Source organism: Lissotriton helveticus, chromosome 11 (assembly GCF_964261635.1).
Source record: "Lissotriton helveticus chromosome 11, aLisHel1.1, whole genome shotgun sequence".
Taxonomy (NCBI): Eukaryota; Metazoa; Chordata; class Amphibia; order Caudata; family Salamandridae; genus Lissotriton; species Lissotriton helveticus.
In genome coordinates this window covers 806,830,296-806,839,770 of record NC_136072.1, presented here as the reverse complement: position 1 = coordinate 806,839,770, position 9,475 = coordinate 806,830,296, and positions in this window count along the sequence as shown.

Below are 9,475 nucleotides of genomic sequence, written 5' to 3'. Positions count from 1 at the left end.
CTAACATTTCACCCAGAACAACGCTCCCGAGTCCTCCTCCCTAGAGGACAGATTGCTGGACGGCCATCTTCCGGAGAAGGCTATCTCCCTCACATATAAAAAAACATCTACACCACACCCCTGACCCCCTGCTTGCACTCAAGAGAAAGTGAGAGACTTACGGTCTCGAGATTGATGACGAGGAATGGAGGGAGGCACTCTCTTCCCCCAAAGAAGTGGCAATATCAAAATACTACACTGAGTTTACATCTCTGGTACACGACTAGTATTGATGGGTTGGAGTGTGGACGGACTTTGTAGGAGACAGTGTGGGGAGGAGGGGACATTTCTCCACATACTATGGGAGTGCCATCTAATACAAGACTACAGGACTACTGGAAGCGGGTGCACAACTGTATGCGTATGGTCTGGGGGGTTGACCTGCGACCTGAAATTAAAAGATGCCTTTTGAACATTTGGGAGCCTGCAGACTTGTCTGCAAAAGGCAGAATATGGGCGACACTCGGACAGGTAATTTCAAAACGCAATATAGCGCATTTATAGGGAGCCGGAACACCTCCAACGCTCAGTGCATGGAAGAAAGACATAGACCGGTGTATGCTGCAGGAGAAAACAGTTTATGTAGCCCGGGGTTGTCCCCGGAAATGGATGGCAATTTTGTCCAGATGGGATGAATATCGCGGCAACTTGTGAGAACCTCCCCGATCCCCTCCCTTGACGAGCCATTAATGCCTTAAGTGTTCTCTGTATTACTACCACCTTGTGTACTATGACATCAGAAGTAATATGTTTCTGGGACAATCTGTGAATGCAACACTGTAATAACTGTAAATCGCTGTGTAATGACCAACACTTTTCTATTTGCAATAAAAAGAGTTATTACAAAAAAATTACCAATTAATAAAATGTGATTACCAATTAATATTTAATTAACAATAAATTAATTATCAATACCAATAAATAAAAATAAATAATTACTTAATTACAATCAAATTACTTCCCACTCTATTCCCCCATAAACCCACAACCCGCTACAGAACTAAAACGCAAATGTAAATTAAAAATAATTAATGATTCCTAAAAAATTATATAAATTACTTCCTACCCTATTCCCCTATAAATCCACAACCCGCTAGGGAATTAAAATATGGAAAAAGTAAATAACTCAAAATTCATTACTTAAAAAAAAATTCAAACATACATTACAAAAATATTACATACTTTTAAAATTCGATATATTTAATAACTATATTATGACTGTCGATATTACCAACTTCGATATTATGAAAATCAATATTTCTTACCTGAATTTCAATATCCAGCACCACTATATTTTTGCAATTCGATATTCTGTCCATTCTATATAAAAAAACTTGATATTCTGTCCAGTCGATTTTTTTCTCTCAATATTGTATCTAGTCACCGTTGGGTCTGCAGCCAGATATTAGTGCTTCGGCATCATCTATGAAAATAAATGTGATCTTGCACACACTGTTAACATTACCATTCCCAAAAATGTTCTAGGCCGTCAGCCTGACGCACAAAAACACACACACAAACACACACAGTAAAGAGTTAATGCTCTCATGCTGGCACACAAACAGGCCTGACTTGTATGTAACATGTATGTATTACCAGGAACGCCCTGCCACACATGATAAATCAATGTAACATTACATAGCATTTTAGCATGTGCTACAGGCCGCATTCTGCTCTGTTGCTCATTGCCCACACTATGGTCCTATTCGAAGGCATGACCAGCTTCTGCATATGATTGTTTAAATTGATGCTTTAATGTATGCTTTATAAGTTAATGAAAGTAGAGGGCGCACAGCTATTTATTGTAATGTTTTTCTCCTTTGTTTTTACGTGAAAAGTTTTTGGCTTGGGTGCTCCTTAACAGGTAACGTGTCCGTCCAACACGTCTCTTAATAATACACCACGTGTCACCATGAATCTCATGACGACATCCCTGAAAATAGGGCACTCCTTGGGGTTCCCAACAAACGAGATTCCAAATATTCAAAACTGAATTTTATTCATTCATGATTTGTTTGTCAATTATTTGTGAAGTTCAACACTTTCATGTTTTGCAACGAATCCATTCAATGACAATACATTTCCATGCTCCAATGCATTTCGGGCTGTGGTGGGCCCTTCATCAGGGAGCCTCTGCGAATTAAATGAGACATAGCAATCGGTATAAAGTAGTACAGTGTGTGAAAATCATAATTATCAATGTTGATACTTCTAAGGTGACGGTGATAGCTTTAAGGCCCAACAGACATGGTAAAAATAATATGCGTGTCCAGTGCTCACCTAGCCATGAGAGGAGAATCATGAGTGAAAACTTATTAGCATGCATTAATGGCAGCGTAAGTGTAACAAGCCTGGCGGTATCCTACAACATCTCGTGGTGAAAGATGTGCATGCCTAATTTGTGAATATTATCAGAAAGCAGATAACAGCGGGATCACGGTGAAAACTCAAAAGCGCGTAGTGCGCAAATAACCATAGCGTGAACAAACATGCTTAAACAAATCGCGATAAAGATTTGACAACGTGTGAATGAACAAAAGCGAAATCGCGGTAAAAACTTAAACGCGCGTAGTGCGCCAATAATCATAACGTGAATGAGCATGCTTAAACAAATTGCGGTGGAGATTCAGCAGCGTATAAACATGCGGTTTAGTTAGCAGAGCTGTGGGTACTCACGAAGTATCTGTGTCGGTACGCGTGTAAAGACGCCGGTGTCGGTGAGACAGGAAGTTTGGTGAAGTTAATGGACATTCGAAAGTGAGAAATCAAAAGTGGACTAACAGACAGGTAGCCCAAATGTTCAAGAAAACAAGGTGGCCATCATGGAGTGGTGAAATTACAATGATAACGTGCTAAAACAAGGTGGCCATCTTTGAATGGTGAAATTTACAATGTAAACACACTACAAAGTAAAGGTAATCAAAATAATAACTTCTAGTAGCATATGGCGGAGCAGGGTAAATACAAATGTGACTCAGGTTTATACAAAGCATGCGAATTCCAAACGATCATTGAGACCAGCCGGCCTCATGGTTTGCATGCGGTAAATCCAGGCCATCTCTCTCTGAAGTAAGTGCTTAGAGTTGTCAGTTCCTTCCCTTTTCCGCACTTGTTCCAAAATCAGAAATTTGAGTTGAGAGATATTGTGTTTGTGTTCGTTAAAGTGTACCGCTACGTTGGATTTGGTGTTCTGAAGTCTGATGTTTGACTTATGCTCATTAATGCGGATTTTAACCTTTCTTTCTGTTTTCCCTACGTAGCATTTCCCGCAGGGGCACTTGATTAAATACACAACGTTTGTTGAGTCGCATGTGGCATCCACATTTAGTTTGATGGGGTTACCTCTCATCGGGTGACTGATTATAGTTCCAGGAATTATGTTATTGCAATTTCCGCAGTTTTTACACGGTCTGGTTCCTTTGGAGGGCGTTTTATCTTGAGGTTTGTTGGTTAAAAGTTCCTTCAGATTGGCACTGCGAGTGTATGCAAACAGTGGTGGATCCTTGAAAGTCATACCGAAATCGGGTTCAACACTTAAGATAGGCCAATGTTTCAAGATAATTTGCTTGTAGGTGGTGCTTATGTTGGAAAATTTAGATACCAATACCATTCTATTACTGGTCTTTGGGGGAACCTTGATTAGCAGTGATTCTCTGGAAGTGTCAATGGCTTTCTTTTTGGCTTCCTCAATGAGTGTAGGGGGATAGCCCCTAGCTAAAAATCTTTCACCCATTTCTTGCAATCTAACCAGTGTTTGATCTGGATTGGAAGTAATCCGTCTAATTCTCAACATCTGTGATGCTGGTAAATGTGTTATCAATGAACCTTGATGGTGACTCGAGAAATGCAATGCATTATTGCGATCCGTTTTTTTTTCGAAAAAGGTCTGTCTCCAAACCATTTTTTGTAATGGTAACTTTAACATCCAAAAACGTAATGGATTGATTATCTATCTCCCAGGTGAACTGTATGCGGTCATTCGCCAGGTTCAAGCTTGTGAGGGCCTGGGATAACGATTCTTTAGTGTCTTTCCATACGATGAAAACATCGTCAATGTAACGTGCATACATTATGGCATTATTCGTCCAAATGGGATTGTCATAGATCTGGGTCTGTTCGAAGTGTTTCATGTAAATGTTGGCGTAAGTGGGCGCCGCACAATTACCCATCGAGGTTCCAGACAGCTGTAGGAACCAGTCGTCCTCAAGTTGAAAGTAACTCTGGTATAGAGTAAACATGGTAAGTTCTATAAGGAAATGTTGCATATCCGATGATAGGTTGCTTTCCAAGATTGATCTCTCCATAGCTTCAATTCCACCAGCGTGGGGGATCGAAGTATATAGAGAACAGACATCTGCGGTACATAATAAGATTTGATCATCTTCCACGATGTTCAGTTCAGACAGTTTCCTCAGGAAATCAGCAGTGTCCTGAATATAGCTCTGCATACTTTTAACGCTCGGTTGTAAATACCGGTCAATAAACTTACCGACCGGTTCATGGAGTGAACCTCTGGTGGACACAATGGGCCTGAAAGGAGGATCCTCCAGGCTCTTGTGTATCTTCGGTATCAAGTAGATAGTGGGACTTTTAGGAAATGGTGTCAACAAGTATTTCCTGGTTCTGTCATCTATAGTGCCATGCTCAAATGCTTTTTGTACTATGTTAGTCAGGATTTCTTTAATTTGCATTGTTGGATTTCCTGGTAATTTCATATACGTGTGTTCATCTTGTATGTGTTCTAACATTTTACGATGGTATAAAGATGAGTTCATAATCACCAGGGCGCCGCCTTTGTCAGCCTTTATGCATTTGATTTCTTTGTTGGTTGACAATCTTTTTAAGGTATCCTTGTCTTTCTGAGTGATGTTTCTTTGGTTCTTCTTCTTGTAATTCAATTTCAAAATATCCTGATTCACTAAGTTTTCGAAGAGATCAATGCTCTTATGGCTTGTGGGTGCCTCAAAAGTGCTGGTCGGTCTAAGGCCTAACAACAAATCTTGTTTAGTCGGTAAAGGTGGTAGAACATGATCAAAATAATGGCGTAGCTTCAATTTACGTATAAATTTATAAGTATCAACTTGAAGTTCAAGAGGGTTAGTCCTGTAAGTTGGTACGAAGGACGTGCCTTTTGACAGTAGGTCCATTTCATGTTTGCTAAAAGTGACATCAGAAATGTTGATGATCAAATGTTCTGTTTCTTTTTCTCTTTCTGTGTGCTCCGAGTGCTTGGATGAGTAGACTTTTTCTCTTTCTCTCTTTCCTTTTCTAAGACCCCGCCTGGGTCGTTTGTAGTGTCCGTATTTTCGACTAAAAAAGGAACCGCAGTGGAAGGACCTGGTTGTTGACTTGAATCAGTTGGTTTGCTTGTGGCTGGTGGTACTTTCCTGAATGCGCGGTTAGATGTGTCACTCTCAGAGGAAGATGTGTCAGTTTGTGAGGTGGGTGGCTTGTTTCTCCTACGCTGGGCATACACATCAGCCCACGTATACACCTCTCACAGTTTATAATCTTGGGTGTCTCTCCTAAATTTTCTTATCTTCCTCTCGTTAATTTCACGAGTGTATTTTTCAATCTGTACCTTGGTGTCTTGTAGTATGTCATTCCATTCTTCGGTGCTTGTCATTCCAGACAACTCCCCTTCAACTTCCTTTATTTCTCTTCCCAACTCATTAAGAATGTTTGAAAGTTCCTGGATAATAAGTAATATCAAGTCCAAGCTACACTTATTCAACACTGCGTTCCATTTATCCTGAAAAGACTTGGAGTTCTTACACAACGACGGTTTCAATGCTATGCGCAAACCCCTCGGGATACGCTGGGCGCGATGGTATTTCAAAAGCGTGCTAGCGTGCATTTTTTGGTTCATTTCCCTCTTGGATAAGTACAATAATTGTCGTATACACTGTTCCTTGGTGCGACTAGAAGTGCTAGATGCTATGTCCTCATCAATTAGTGCATAGATACGGGCTGTTTCATCAGCATCAAATGCCAAGACATCCGCCTTGGCTTCTGTGGATTTGCTAATTTCATCATATTGCATGTTAAATCGATGCGTGCTGCCCCCTGATCGGGCGGATCAAAGGATATATAAGTTAATGAAAGTAGAGGGCGCACAGCTATTTATTGTAATGTTTTTCTCCTTTGTTTTTACGTGAAAAGTTTTTGGCTTGGGTGCTCCTTAACAGGTAACGTGTCCGTCCAACACGTCTCTTAATAATACACCACGTGTCACCATGAATCTCATGACGACATCCCTGAAAATAGGGCACTCCTTGGGGTTCCCAACAAACGAGATTCCAAATATTCAAAACTGAATTTTATTCATTCATGATTTGTTTGTCAATTATTTGTGAAGTTCAACACTTTCATGTTTTGCAACGAATCCATTCAATGACAATACATTTCCATGCTCCAATGCATTTCGGGCTGTGGTGGGCCCTTCATCAGGGAGCCTCTGCGAATTAAATGAGACATAGCAATCGGTATAAAGTAGTACACTGTGTGAAAATCATAATTATCAATGTTGATACTTCTAAGGTGACGGTGATAGCTTTAAGGCCCAACAGACATGGTAAAAATAATATGCGTGTCCAGTGCTCACCTAGCCATGAGAGGAGAATCATGAGTGAAAACTTATTAGCATGCATTAATGGCAGCGTAAGTGTAACAAGCCTGGCGGTATCCTACAACATCTCGTGGTGAAAGATGCGCATGCCTAATTTGTGAATATTATCAGAAAGCAGATAACAGCGGGATCACGGTGAAAACTCAAAAGCGCGTAGTGCGCAAATAACCATAGCGTGAACAAACATGCTTAAACAAATCGCGATAAAGATTTGACAACGTGTGAATGAACAAAAGCGAAATCGCGGTAAAAACTTAAACGCGCGTAGTGCGCCAATAATCATAACGTGAATGAGCATGCTTAAACAAATTGCGGTGGAGATTCAGCAGCGTATAAACATGCGGTTTAGTTAGCAGAGCTGTGGGTACTCACGAAGTATCTGTGTCGGTACGCGTGTAAAGACGCCGGTGTCGGTGAGACAGGAAGTTTGGTGAAGTTAATGGACATTCGAAAGTGAGAAATCAAAAGTGGACTAACAGACAGGTAGCCCAAATGTTCAAGAAAACAAGGTGGCCATCATGGAGTGGTGAAATTACAATGATAACGTGCTAAAACAAGGTGGCCATCTTAGAATGGTGAAATTTACAATGTAAACACACTACAAAGTAAAGGTAATCAAAATAATAACTTCTAGTAGCATATGGCGGAGCAGGGTAAATACAAATGTGACTCAGGTTTATACAAAGCATGCGAATTCCAAACGATCATTGAGACCAGCCGGCCTCATGGTTTGCGTGCGGTAAATCCAGGCCATCTCTCTCTGAAGTAAGTGCTTAGAGTTGTCAGTTCCTTCCCTTTTCCGCACTTGTTCCAAAATCAGAAATTTGAGTTGAGAGATATTGTGTTTGTGTTCGTTAAAGTGTACCGCTACGTTGGATTTGGTGTTCTGAAGTCTGATGTTTGACTTATGCTCATTAATGCGGATTTTTACCTTTCTTTCTGTTTTCCCTACGTAGCATTTCCCGCAGGGGCACTTGATTAAATACACAACGTTTGTTGAGTCGCATGTGGCATCCACATTTAGTTTGATGGGGTTACCTCTCATCGGGTGACTGATTATAGTTCCAGGAATGATGTTATTGCAATTTCCGCAGTTTTTACACGGTCTGGTTCCTTTGGAGGGCGTTTTATCTTGAGGTTTGTTGGTTAAAAGTTCCTTCAGATTGGCACTGCGAGTGTATGCAAACAGTGGTGGATCCTTGAAAGTCATACCGAAATCGGGTTCAACACTTAAGATAGGCCAATGTTTCAAGATAATTCGCTTGTAGGTGGTGCTCATTTTGGAAAATTTAGATACCAATACCATTCTATTACTGGTCTTTGGGGGAACCTTGATTAGCAGTGATTCTCTGGAAGTGTCAATGGCTTTCTTTTTGGCTTCCTCAATGAGTGTAGGGGGATAGCCCCTAGCTAAAAATCTTTCACCCATTTCTTGCAATCTAACCAGTGTTTGATCTGGATTGGAAGTAATCCGTCTAATTCTCAACATCTGTGATGCTGGTAAATGTGTTATCAATGAACCTTGATGGTGACTCGAGAAATGCAATGCATTATTGCGATCCGTTTTTTTTCGAAAAAGGTCTGTCTCCAAACCATTTTTTGTAATGGTAACTTTAACATCCAAAAACGTAATGGATTGATTATCTATCTCCCAGGTGAACTGTATGCAGTCATTCGCCAGGTTCAAGCTTGTGAGGGCCTGGGATAACGATTCTTTAGTGTCTTTCCATACGATGAAAACATCGTCAATGTAACGTGCATACATTATGGCATTATTCGTCCAAATGGGATTGTCATAGATCTGGGTCTGTTCGAAGTGTTTCATGTAAATGTTGGCGTAAGTGGGCGCCGCACAATTACCCATCGAGGTTCCAGACAGCTGTAGGAACCAGTCGTCCTCAAGTTGAAAGTAACTCTGGTATAGAGTAAACATGGTAAGTTCCATAAGGAAATGTTGCATATCCGATGATAGGTTGCTTTCCAAGATTGATCTCTCCATAGCTTCAATTCCACCAGCGTGGGGGATCGAAGTATATAGAGAACGGACATCTGCGGTACATAATAAGATTTGATCATCTTCCACGATGTTCAGTTCAGACAGTTTCCTAATGTATGCTTTCTCTGCGTTACTTCTAAAATTTGAGGAGGCCTAACTGCAGACAACCCAATTTCCCATATGAGCTCTAATGTAATCTGAGAAGTATAATTTTCTGTTAAATTCAACTTTATAAAAAAAAGCAACTTCCTATTAACCCTCTCAGGCCCCTGCCCTGTTGAATTCTTGGATTGTGCCATCTTTCACAAAAGAAGTGGCTGAGTGAAACACTGAAAGGCCTCAATCAGGGTTTTTTAAAGCATACTCACCTGTTATGGTCTCAAGGCGCTTGGGGGTGCGGCGAGGGTGGGGTGGGGGGGGGTGCTGCTCCGGTCATAAACTCAATTTATTATTATTGTTTTATTGAAAAAGAATATATAGGAACATCTTAATATCATAGCAAGACAAACTATTAGGCAATTTACCCAGGTTTTCTCCTGTGCAGTGTCCATAATATGACCCAACAGGCATTTAATTTACAATCCAAGCACGCTTTTTCCTCTTTTTATTCTAGCTCTGCCCCTCTAGTCCAACCACCAACTTCTACAAAGTTGTAATATCCTGCAATCTGGGGATTGCTGATTTTAGATTTTAACTTTGTCATTTTCCTAGCAAGTGGAAGGTTTTTTCCCAATTTAGTGCAACTTTGAAATTTGTGACATGGCCTTTCTACTGCCAGTTGGTCTTATGGTGGACAAATATATTAAATATCA